The 12,230-nt window shown below is 41.7% G+C and overlaps 1 long non-coding RNA gene across 1 annotated transcript in view; it reads right to left on the bottom strand.

The window, feature by feature from the left end:
* Nucleotides 1–6,657, bottom strand: part of LOC125386207 — a 66,229-nt gene extending 59,572 nt beyond the window's left edge. Inside the window, exons 1-2 of the long non-coding RNA XR_007226174.1 lie at nt 4,045–6,657; nt 2,234–2,390 (exon numbers count right to left, since the gene is read on the bottom strand). This is a non-coding gene — a long non-coding RNA (uncharacterized LOC125386207). The remainder of the gene's footprint in view (nt 1–2,233; nt 2,391–4,044) is intronic.
* Between the last annotated feature and the right edge of the window lie 5,573 nt (nt 6,658–12,230).

Here is a 12,230-nt window from a genome sequence, read left to right as displayed (position 1 = left end):
CTCCATTTGATTTGGTGATTTCGCGGGATTTTTGGTCCAACTTCTGGTATTCTGGTAATTTATAGCTACTTGCTAGGTATATGCAAATGTAACGGCTGTTACGTTTGACGGACATTATACATTTTACGGATCAAGGAAAATATTCGATCAACGTTAAGTTACCACGAGAACGATCGAAAATTCGTGAAAAGGTATGGAAAGAAAGAAAACGTTATCGATACCAACGCAGATATAAGAAATAGAACGTCCATGGGATAGCCATAATCCTGGTCATCCGCCATCGAATAAACCGAGTCATAACTTCTATCGCCATTAGGCCGTGGCAAAGTAACAATTTCGGCGCTGAGAACGTGTCTGGCGTGAGCGTCGAGGCGCGCTACGCGACTTTTACGATGGCAAGACGAGCTCGAGTCGATTAACTTAATTAGACAATCGCCTAATGAATTCGAGAATGGCGGCCCATTAAGCGGCCGACTAACGCGCATCCTTGATCGTTTTCTCGTATACGATGTACTCAGAATGGACTTTGCTATCACGAGCCTCGTAAATAGAGCTTTATCGCCCTTCGTTTGCCACCCTTAGTCGCGAAACCGTCGCTGCACCGGCTAAATCTCTGTCCCGACCAAGTAGATAATGGGATGCTATATAAGATGGTTTAAACGAGCAACAAAACTTGCTTTCGGGATAGTTGTAATAAATATAAATATTAACGGTGTATGCTAGGTCTGCAACGAAACTGCGCGAGAAGGATACTTTCGAGAGAAATTGTCAAGAAAATTCGAGGATTATATATTTTTCGGAATAACGGTAAATAAATCACTCACAGAACGTAGTTTCTTTTTTCGAAAAAGAAAGTTTTCTTTCGTCTCCGATCTACTCGCTTATTTGAGCATCTGTGTACGTTGACGAAACATTTGTACGCCTAAGTTAACATCCACCAAATACCAAAGCTAGCGGAACTTTCTTCAAACGGCCAAATTTAACGCGAAACTCCGTCAGGGAAGGTGTCAAGAGTTGGACAGGAGACAGAGCTTTGCTCTTTAATCTCGGTTTTGTTTCGAGTCGATAACTCGATTAGTTTCCGAGATACGAGATATTGGAGCGCAGCGTCTCAGACACGCGGCATGGTAAAACGGTGGCTGACATTCTAAGATACGGAGTGACCTACTTTTTCTTCCTGAAATTACGTACACCGCTGGCAGCAACAGAAAAATGATGTTGACTCAGCGTCCTATCATTGCCTAGCTCTGGCGACTCGTGCGTAAGTCGATGAACGAGTGTGAGCGAGTAATCCGAGAGTGTGCGACGAGAGCAAACACAGCGAAATATTCAAAATTATGCTTTGCATCGAACGACGACGTCTCAAAAGGCAGAAGTCGTATCGACTCGCGTCTTAAAGAGGAGCGTTCACTGATACGCGTGTCATATGGATCTTTGAGAATAATTAATGCGAATAGAATGTTGCAATTTTTTTAAATTTTAGTACTTTTAATAAGTATTATACGGGTATATCTGAAAATGAAAAATCGATAACGAATAATTTTTAAGCAGTTTCGTCTGTAATAATATTCGGAGCTACTTTTAACAATTAGTCGATTCGATTCGAGCAATTAAACATTGCCTCCAATTGCGATTATCGACGCCTTAACATTGAATGAACGTAATCGACCATACTTCCTGAATTTTGGCATTTTCTATTCTTAGTTTTGCTCTTTAAACCAGCTAATTTCGGCGATTAGTCTTCGCGTTATCGAATAACAGCGAGAAAATCGGCCGAAAGTTAGGCACGCAACCGAAAACGGCACACCAAACATGCCGATCGATAGCAACACGCTTCTGGCGGATCTTTTCTTCCCGAAACTTTATTCTCGTGGTTGCCGAGGTCGATGGAAGAATTGCTCGTTGAATTAAATTCCTGCGGTGTTGTTCGGCTGCACTGTCTACCGACCTGACTTCCGATAAAATCGAGCAGGCTTCAAATTGGTTAGAGCCACCCCTAACCCCTAACGGAGTCGGTACACTGGCGTTATTTTCTTCGCGAAAAGCGAAATAGGGAAAAAGCAGAAATTTTATATGTTTGGTACGTAGTTCAGGCAGGTTATCGCGATGGTCGTTAATGTTGTTACGAATCGTATTTAATATGCACTGAATTTACTTTGAATCCTTCTGAAGGCAAAATAAAACGATATAACTTCATTACGTAAAACATTATGGGTACGTTAAAATCACTTACCATAATTGCTATACAATTAGAATCGTTCTAGAGGCGAGGCTTCCATCGTCGAAGGGAAACAGGAACGTATCTTGAAAATACCACGCTGGCGTTAATGGATCCATCGTAGAAAGATCAGTGTCACGGAAACGACGAGAATTTTCTCCCATTACAGCACCTAGAATTTAAAAAAGTTTCGACGTAACAACTGTTAAATATAATATTTAAATATTCTACATCGGGCACGGTGCTGCAACAGTTAATGGTATCGCTCGAGTAACTTATGAGAAAAAACATAAGGCGAGAAGTGACTCATCGTGAAAGCTGAACCGTCCGCTATACATCAACCTAAATGCGCGTCTCTTCAACATTTCAACTTCATTTCGCGAGACAAGTCCCCAGCACGTGCCTCGGAGGCTTGGTTCGAGGCGAATAAAGCAAGAGACATTCCTCAAGACCTCCTACATACGTCGGTCAATGAAATTCCAGGGCGGCGCCTGGCTGGAAAGCCTGAATTTTTCATTAAATTAACAGCGCAACAGGTCGTGTATGGCGCGTGTCGAAGAGAATTGTTTAAATATTGCACGAAAGGAGCGGCCGCGATGTCTTTTTTTCTACCCTTTACCGGTCCCCTTCAACCCTCTTTCCCTGGCGACGAATTAACGCGCAACAGGTGAGTCCCTACACTGTCCGCGCATAACTCAGCGAGACGGATATTTCGAATTTTTCCATCCTTTCTCGTCATTTTGTCGCGTCCTGCGTTTGTCGAACGAACCAACAAACCAACACCTTTGCTCGGTGTTGCGTCAGAGGAAAATGGCGTCAAGTATCGTGAGAACGTGCACTGGCGGACGAAAGTTTCGGGTCACTCGGTTTAAGCCTGGATTATAGTTCGATGTTACGTGAAACGTCAATTGCTCGACTCCAAGTTGAGAAAGTTATCCCGTTGGAAACCGTAAATTTCTTTTTAATTTCTTTCGGTATTCAAAGCAGCAAAGTATTTTTGTTATAACTTTTTAAAACACGCTTCGAGCTACGTAACTTACGCTCGACGAGAGAAACTATGAACGCAACCGTTTTAATCTGTCGCGTAGATAGCAACGAATCGCAGAAGATTTATACGGGACTACGATATCGGTATGTTGCATTTGGGAATTAGAAACGTGCACTGTCCTTTCAGACATCGAGCAAGGAGATCGATAATCCGAGAGATGTCCAGGATCGCGAACGGCAAAAAGAAGCTAGGAGAAACGAAATATCGTCGACAAAGGAGACGAGCTTTCCGAATAAAACAGACTCGAAGAGATTGAAACGATAGCCGAACGAATTTTTTTCCTCGAATGTCAAAGGAATATCGATGAACCGTGAACGTAAGATAAGATGTCGCGGTACTTGTAATTAAAAAGGAATTAACGTCGAGACACGAGCTAGTATATAAGGGACCAAAACCACAAAGAACAGAAGGTCCGACTAAACGACGGAAGACTTACGATAGCTTTGTGAATAATTAAACGTAGATCTGAGAATAGACAAGTAGAAGGCACAGGCCGAAGAAGATTATAGGAAAGTCTATAAAGAAATTATAGAAAGAAATAACAGGGAATATTCCGAACATAAGTCAGTCGGTATCGAGTGAAAGCGATTGCTGTATAAAAAATTGCCAAGAAAACGTTTAGAGGCAAGCAGAAACGTAATTCAGCGATACGTACTTCTAAATTGAAGATAAGCAGCGTCTTTTATGAAAAGCGTTCTCATTCTCGGGCATTTACGTGCATAACGTCTATTCGGAGAAACGAGTATCTTTCTAGTTTGAAAATTAGTGGGAAAATTACCTGTGTGCAGGAAGCAGCACCGGGAATCGAGAAGTGGAGAGATCTCTGAACGACTAGCAACAAGTTGCGAAGGCAACGACGTACCAGCAGGTTTCTTCGTACGCGTAGACGCGTAAAATTTTTCATTCGCCAAGTGCTGTCGTTCTCTCCTCCTCTTTCTTTCTCTGTATTTCTCCTTCACTTTCGCGATTCTCCAAAAACGATCGAGACCGTTTCGTCTGGCAGCGTGGTGCAACAGGTAGACACTTAGTATCCTTCTACGAAGCGGAATTAATTTCCTCGACGCGATCCACGTTTATCAGAACGAAACGTGTGTAGCTATGGTACGAGCCATCTATTCTTTTCCTCGTGAGAATCTTTCTCGGCTGTTTAGTAATCCAGAGTTTAAAGAAATCGAAAATTACCGACTTTAATATTGCATTCCGGAATTTTAATTCCAACGAACGAATAATTTTTCTCTCCAGATTAAAACCTCGAATAGGATAATACGAGATTTCATTAGAAACGATCAAAATAACAAAGCAATACGAACCAATTTCGCGGTGCATCGTTTCTACGACTTCTTTCCCTTGATTGAAATACTTTTCCTATCGTTGCTACACCGAACTACGAGAAAATTAATTCTACGAATATCCAAGAACTACCCCGTTACGTTTTTCCCCCTTGTAGCAAGATCTTTTTTTTAAAGAGATAAGATAAGAGATGAGATTAAAGGAAAGGGAAAGCAAAAGCTTCGTAAATATTGTCTGCATACCATTTACGGAACGGTAAACGATCTTCCGTCAGACATGGGGAAATATCAGGCGCGATAATAAGCTCTAAAGGAAGAGTGCGTTGATAAATTGCACCGCACTGAACAAATGCGTTTACAGATGAGAACAACGAGTGACTTTATCGCGCATACGAGGCCGATAACGATGAAAAAAGACAAAAAGAAGGCGTCGTAATCCCACAGTGGCACGTTTCTGCACAGGATTACCATCCATAGACAGGAATGACAATGTTCAATATGTCGGTAAGGCAATTTCCTATGAAAGCAACGTGCAACAGGTAGAGAACGTCGCCTTGCTCGCGAATCGTATCGCATTGGAACTTCTCGATCAAATAGATACAGCTGGCTTCGACGGAATTTTATTCGAGACCGACTTACAACGTCTCGCTTTCTAACGACGATTATTTCACTGTCATGTGCACCTGATTCGATCCACGAATTGGCTCCAGAAGAATGATCTTCGAAGAGTTCGCATCCGTCGTTGAAAGATATCCAATAAATAAAACGATAAAAAGAATTTTAATTCGTCCGAACAAAGGATGAGAAGAGAAATGGTAACTCTTCGTAGAAGAGAGTAAGTAAAGTAAAAAAATTGGAGCGTGAAGAATATGGCGGTGACAAAATATAAACGTAGGAAACAATTAGGGATAGTAATATCTATACGATCTCTAGGAATATTTTTCATCGAAGAATCGGATTATCTCGAACGAAACGTCTTGTTTCCTTCGACGACGATTCATTCTTGCCGATCGTTCAACGTCGTTTCGTACCGTTGGAGTCGTCTAATGACACGATATTGGCAAACTCGGTTTAAGCGCGACGTAACTAACGCAACCCAATGCAACGCGAACCACGAAATTCGCCATTGAAAAATGACTATCCACGGCGCGACAAGTGGAACGAGTCAACCAGTGGTCAGACCAGGAATCGCGTTCCACCATTTCGTATCGATTTTTCGCGAGAAGTGGATGACCCGGTTTTTGGCGCACGCTTTGTGCCGCTTTTAACAAATGACCAGCCACGCTCGTTCGCCAACAAATTTCTAATCAGTCGCGAACGAAAAGCTACTTTGAAAATCATTTAAAAAGAAAAGCTCACGATACCATCGATTTTCGATCGGTGATTGCTATTTTCAACGTGTTTTTTTCCAATTTATAAACCGGCGAAACTTTCTACTTCCGAAACAAAACTTTTTATCGTCTATCGAATCACCACATTGGTTCGCCGTGAAATCACCGTACTATTCGTTGAAAGAAAGGCTCCGAGTTAAAACACGTTGATCAGAGAGCAGGCAACTATTCGGGAGCTTTCAAACAACCTCTTTCGAAACCTGTTTCGTGCGAACTTCGACGTGCCAGCCCTTCAATTTCACACGTAAGCGATCAACGGCTCTTAATTACACAATGTACCAGCTTGTACTTAATCAAAAAGATCAGCGGATACAGAAAAAACGAGAGAAAGAGACTGAGCAAGATTCGTCGAGAGAAATATTCGAAGTAAAGTGGCTTTGAAAATTTTCGACAGATATATTACGTTTTCTCGTTCGAGACGTCGGAGCGAAGATCGCGATGTATCGTTACAGTTTCACACCGACTCGCGACTGGCGCGATCAATTACTCGCGTGGCCGCATACTTGGTTAACTCCAACGGGATTTTAGCGACGAAAGAAAAGAATCGAAGTAAAAATAACGTAGAAGAGAAATTAAAGAAATGGTAAAACTAGAAGATAAAGAAAGGAAAAAAGAGGGATAGAAGAGAAAGAGTAGAGAAAAGAGGTCGAAAGGGGAAAAAATGGTGAACGCGTAGCGATTGCAGAGGTGTTAAAGGACGTTCTATGCCTGTCTCTGTCTCCGTAGGTACTGAAGCGCAGTTCGATACCAAGAACGGTTATATTCCAACCCCTTCTCCGCCGTTCGAACGCTACGCATCGCAAGATGGCTGGCCATGTTTGCGAAATGGCGCCTGCGCGTGCGATTTCTGCTCGGATGCCCCGTACGTCCCTCTACGCCTCGTCGTTCCTTCCTCTTTCTCCTTTCTTTCCATCGTGGAATAGCGATGGGACCGATCCGAGACCTACTTGCTATTTTTCATCGATTTGTCGTTTGATTGGTCGAGCTTTGTCAGTTTTAAGCGAATTCATAGTGGAAACGGCGTACGAGGAATTTTATGGCTGATTAATTTACTTGTTTCGAGAGATCTTGTTTGGGTTCTCTGGTCTCCTTTTCTTTTCTCTGGTTTCTATCTAAATTGAGACTTCTTTTTTCTTCTTTCAGACATATCGAATTATTGTGCATTTTTCGGAATTTATCGATCGGACAGAATTCTAAGACGCATTTGTGATTTCAGCAAAAGTATTTAGCGTAAAAAGAGCGTGATACCGTAACGAAAGAGCTTCGCGAATTGCAAATTCAACGTGGCACAACAGAAATAGTAACCGTGCGTTTGAAAGCTCGATTCGTCCTCGATTTGAAGCTATTCAAACGCGAGGAAAATTCTGCTTCAGCAGTAAAATCAATTAAAAACGGGGACAACTCGGAGAATTAATCACGAAGTTGAAACGTTTGATTTGAATAAATGTAAATTAACATTGTCTTTTGACGTCGATATCCGGGAAACAAATACATGTTCGGATTCCTATATGTAGAAATATTCGTTAAATGGTTAAAACGCGGTAGAAAAACGCCGACGTTGTCTCAAAGAAAATAAGAAAGGAACGAAATCGAAAAATGGATAAAATTCAAGAAGGATAGAATATAATTAGCGGCTGGCATATTAAAATATCGATTTAACGAAGCCACATCAATACCATCCGAGTCACGTTTGATCCCATCGCTAACTGAAACATCCCCTGCTATTCGTCGCCGGTTCATGCGACCATCTTCATCCCTCTCCCCTTTCATTTGATCATCTCGGTCCCCTGTCTTTTCCCCAGACTATTCTCGCCTTTTCTTCCAATTCTTCGAACGGCCGATTTCCAACAACCCCCTCACCGATACCTCTTCAACCACTTCGTCTATGATTATTTCGCACTATTACAGGGATGTCCTTATTCGGCCACCGAATATCACCAAAAATATTCCTCTCTCTCCTGTACGGGTTTTAATCCACGTTCCCTCTTCTCATACACGCTGCAATCTTCTACAACGAGAGAAGACAAAGAAACACCTTTCGAGTCACATCTTTACTTAATTGCATTATTCGTTCGTCCATCTAGTGGAAAATGTATCATTTATCTCATTTTCTAGTTAACACTATTTTCATATATGATTATTATGGTATAACCAAAATATTGCATGAGTCATACCATACCATGCCTCGATACGATGGAAACACTAGAAACGGTTTATGTGTAAGAATTACTCGGAATGATTTCACCTAAGCAAGCGTAATGGAGAAGTCGATAGATATAAAAACAGCGATGATGAAATGTCTGAAAATATGTAGATTCTGACGCAATCAGAACGACACTGCAGTAAAATGAAATAAGTCGATCAATGATCAGACAACCTATTCAACTCGGAATGACATTCAAATAATTCGTATATCAGCATCTATTCTCTGTAATATCGTGCCGTAGTTTAGAATAAAATTTTTCATCATTACCAGATTTCTTGAAACGACTCCAACTTCTCTTACAATTCGACGTTTTTTCTTATCTTCGGTAGCAGTGGAAACAATTTAGACGTGACGAGATACCCTGCTCTATGATACGAATTCTTCAAAGTAATTTTCAGTTAATCTTATAAACGCTTAACTGTGAAAATCTGCATTGAACGCACTTTATCTGACAATTTCATTTAGAGTATTTGTAGAGCAAAGTATAGGTATTCCGATTCTCGATTAATCAAAGTAGCAGTTGCTCCCCGGTGCCACCAATTAAATTATTTGACCAGGCACGTTTCACTCGCTAAGTACTGCGAGTGACTTCGTAACTTGTGGTTAATACGCTGATACAAATTTAAACGGGACACGAGACTGATTCTTCAAACAGTCTCTATGAGTATTCGTCGCTATTATAGGACATCCTGGCTGGATCAATAAACGTTCTACGCTGGGCAAATCCGTCTCTGAGCACGAGCATTTTTATCGAGTATTTATCGTACGAAACCAGTCCAAATTCAACCAGAGACATAGTCGGATATAACTTTGCTCTACCGTCGAACGCTTCAAAGAAGACTTAATTCCAACTCGTGTCAAAATAGAAATCCCACTGTTATAAAGATTGACTTTTTCTTTAGAAAATTCTACAAACTTTCGGAATAATATTCTCACAATCGTTGAACTCTTTGTCGCGATCGAGTTACAGAAACGTTTCTGTGCGAGATAGCTATTTCACGATATCATAAAGTGTCCGAAGCGTGGCAACAAGCGGATGCCAGCAACAGCCGAGGTCTGTTGGCGCGTGTACGCGCGCGTTGTCGTGTGTTTTGCGCGCGTGTCGTGTATTTTGCGTGCTTTTCGCCCGAACACATCGAGCACAAGGGGATTCATTAAGCGCGCGTGGACGCGCGTGTACGTGCTTTGTCAGTCTCTATCGGGATGGATGCTCGTGACGTTATGATTAACGCGACTGAATTTTACGCGCGAGACTTCGCATCGAGCCGGTGATTTCCGGCCGAATCGATTAAGCTTTCCGCGCGTGATTCGTGCCCGATCACCGGAATCGATCGACGCGACGTTTGTCACACAGTATTTTTCGTTCATTTTCTCCTCGTTTTTATTTTTTTTTATCCTTTCGCCGAAAAAAAAATTACACCATGTTGTATGCAGAATTGTTTGACGCGATTTATTTTTTGACTGACGCGAAGATTAGATGGAAAAAAAATTGCAGTAACGATCAGTTGGAAACAACCGATAGAAAAAGCGAATAACGATGTTTTAAAATTCACCGAATACATAGGTTGAACGCTAGATATCGGATTACACTTTTATAATTTTGGTACGATAATAAAACTTAAATTGCATATGTTTTATCCAATGATTTCATATCTTTCATATAAAAGATTCGACTGCAAAGTCAGTTGCTACTCTAAACAAAAAGTACGTGATTTTAAATATACGACCCGATAACTGCGTCGCAGTCGATAAAAATCCTTCTCATAAAATATCCTGCGTGTGCTAGATTTCCGTTCCGATTCACGATACTACCGCGCAATCCTTAATACCCGATTAATTTGACTACCTCGCTCGTATCGCTTTCATCGACTGACTATACACTCCGTATATCCACGTTTTGATCACACGTCGCTCATCTCCCCAGCAAGCTCATTATACTAAACAGTCAACACGTTCTAGCGAATCGAGTCGATCATGATTCCAAGAGCGTACCACGTCCACGAACTCGTACGTACGTACACGAGCGTGCCGAGGATATCGAACGTGCCTTCTGCTGCTCCTTTTTCCGCTGTTCCTGCTCGCGGGTCATTACACCGGCCCGGATATCCAGTCCGAGAGGATCTCTTTCCGGAACACAATTAAAGGCAGGAAGCGTGAGAGCCATCCCAGCTCCGAACCCGTTCTACTTCGTCTATGTATACACCTATACCTATGTATGTAGGCATGTACGTACGTGTATTTGTGTGTATTGAAGGGGGAGGGGGAGGGTATGTCGAAAGGAGGGCAAGCTCGCAGAGATGGAACGCGAGGGGAGGACTAGCCGAGTTTTCTCGACCCCTTAAATTTCGGCCTGTACCACTTGTTGGCGGCACGCTCGAGCAACAGATGACACCGACCGCCTCGGCGTTCCGATCGTAATTTAATTTTTTCGCGCATATAGATACGCGGTTTGTTCTAATGATCCGCGACCTCGATGGAACGATGTGACCGAGCAATCGGTCGATGTAATTCTTCTCTATCGAAAGTCTCGAGGAAGGGACGAAAGTTTTGCAAAGCAATTTACGAGCGATCATTTTGTCGCAAGATATCTCGAAATACAACGTAATACGAATACCGTAAAAACCATTGTTTCGACAAATTTAACGATCCCAAGTTTGATTCCTAGGGTTAATTAACAACGTTACCGTAACATATTTTACCGATACTGATAATACCTTGGCAAGAACGTTTTGGAAATTCAAACGCGAAAGTCCCCGTTACACGGCCGTGCGATCCTTAAGAAAACACATTAATAGCTCGACGATAGTTATTGCCCCGAGCGGATACGCCTCCCAAGGTTCGATTCACATCCTCCGACTCACTGGCCAGGCTAATATTTTCAAAATTATTAGCCCGTACAGCGCTAATTCGCCGATATCAAGTCGGTTCCGCGTCGCAGCCAAGGTACAAGTAACGGTAATGTCGTTATAATTACCCAGCAGCGGGAACTTGGGCTTTGAATATTCAATAGGCAGAGGCAGCTAGTAGTTCGAGTCAGCGCGTGAACCGTTCGGCCCTTTAACCCCCTCATGACGACCTTCCTACTACCTCACGTAAGACTTAGATTTTTCACGACCATAGACCCTATCTAACCGATTGCTTATGCTGTGCACAACTACTGAAATTCGATTCCAATGGAAGTCGACTACGTGTAGCGATATCAAAGTGCAGACATAGATACCATCGTTCGTAAATATCCGAACGTTTTAGTTGATTTGTATCGATACCGAAGGATAACGGTAATAGAGATACTAAGACTAAAATAACATAGTAACGTCGGATGAATCGCTGAATGGCTACGCTATAAAGATTCACTTTCAAGATGAAACAACAAATTATCGGAAACGGAAAAAATTGCCAGCAACGAATGATTGCCTACGCGTTATCTGAAATCTCGATTCTAGGAATTTAATTTGCGTTTATAATAATTAGCGCATAAAGTAACGTGGCTACGCGGCATAGAGACGATCGTGTGCATACCTCGGTCCCAACCGAATTAATAATAGAGTTAAAACGTACCCGCCTCAAATTTCAATGCATTATCATTCAAGGGAGGGAATAGCTCGCTAGCTAGAAGCTACACGCAGCGGGCTCGATAATTAGCCTCGGATAAGCTAATTATTTCGATCATTACTATTGCATTAAAATAATTCGACGATACACATTCTAATTATCCGTCTCGTTAAAGTTGAATTAATCATGCTATAAGATCTTGATTTATGCGTATTATTATTTAAATGTGCACAGCCTACACATGTGAAACTTGAATCAAGTATGGATATAAAGTTTCTTTTTAATCGGATATCTCGTTTAGACCTCTCATCGAGGACTTCTGCAAATAATTTCTAGATCATAATACGGTTACTTTAAGTGGGTAATTATACGAAGTACTTAAATATTCGTGCTTTTTTTATTTCTTTCCATATTAACCATGATTTCGATCTCTACGTTAAAAATGCGTTCGCTTTTAGGCCTAGGGAAAGGGTTCAATGTCTAGTTTATATTATACACATAATTCTAATCTCGACATCGAACACGA

The sequence above is a fragment of the Bombus terrestris genome, chromosome 13 (assembly GCF_910591885.1).
Source record: "Bombus terrestris chromosome 13, iyBomTerr1.2, whole genome shotgun sequence".
Lineage (NCBI taxonomy): Eukaryota > Metazoa > Arthropoda > Insecta > Hymenoptera > Apidae > Bombus > Bombus terrestris.
The sequence above is the reverse complement of the archived record's forward strand: the minus strand, read 5'-3'. Positions and strand labels throughout refer to the sequence as shown.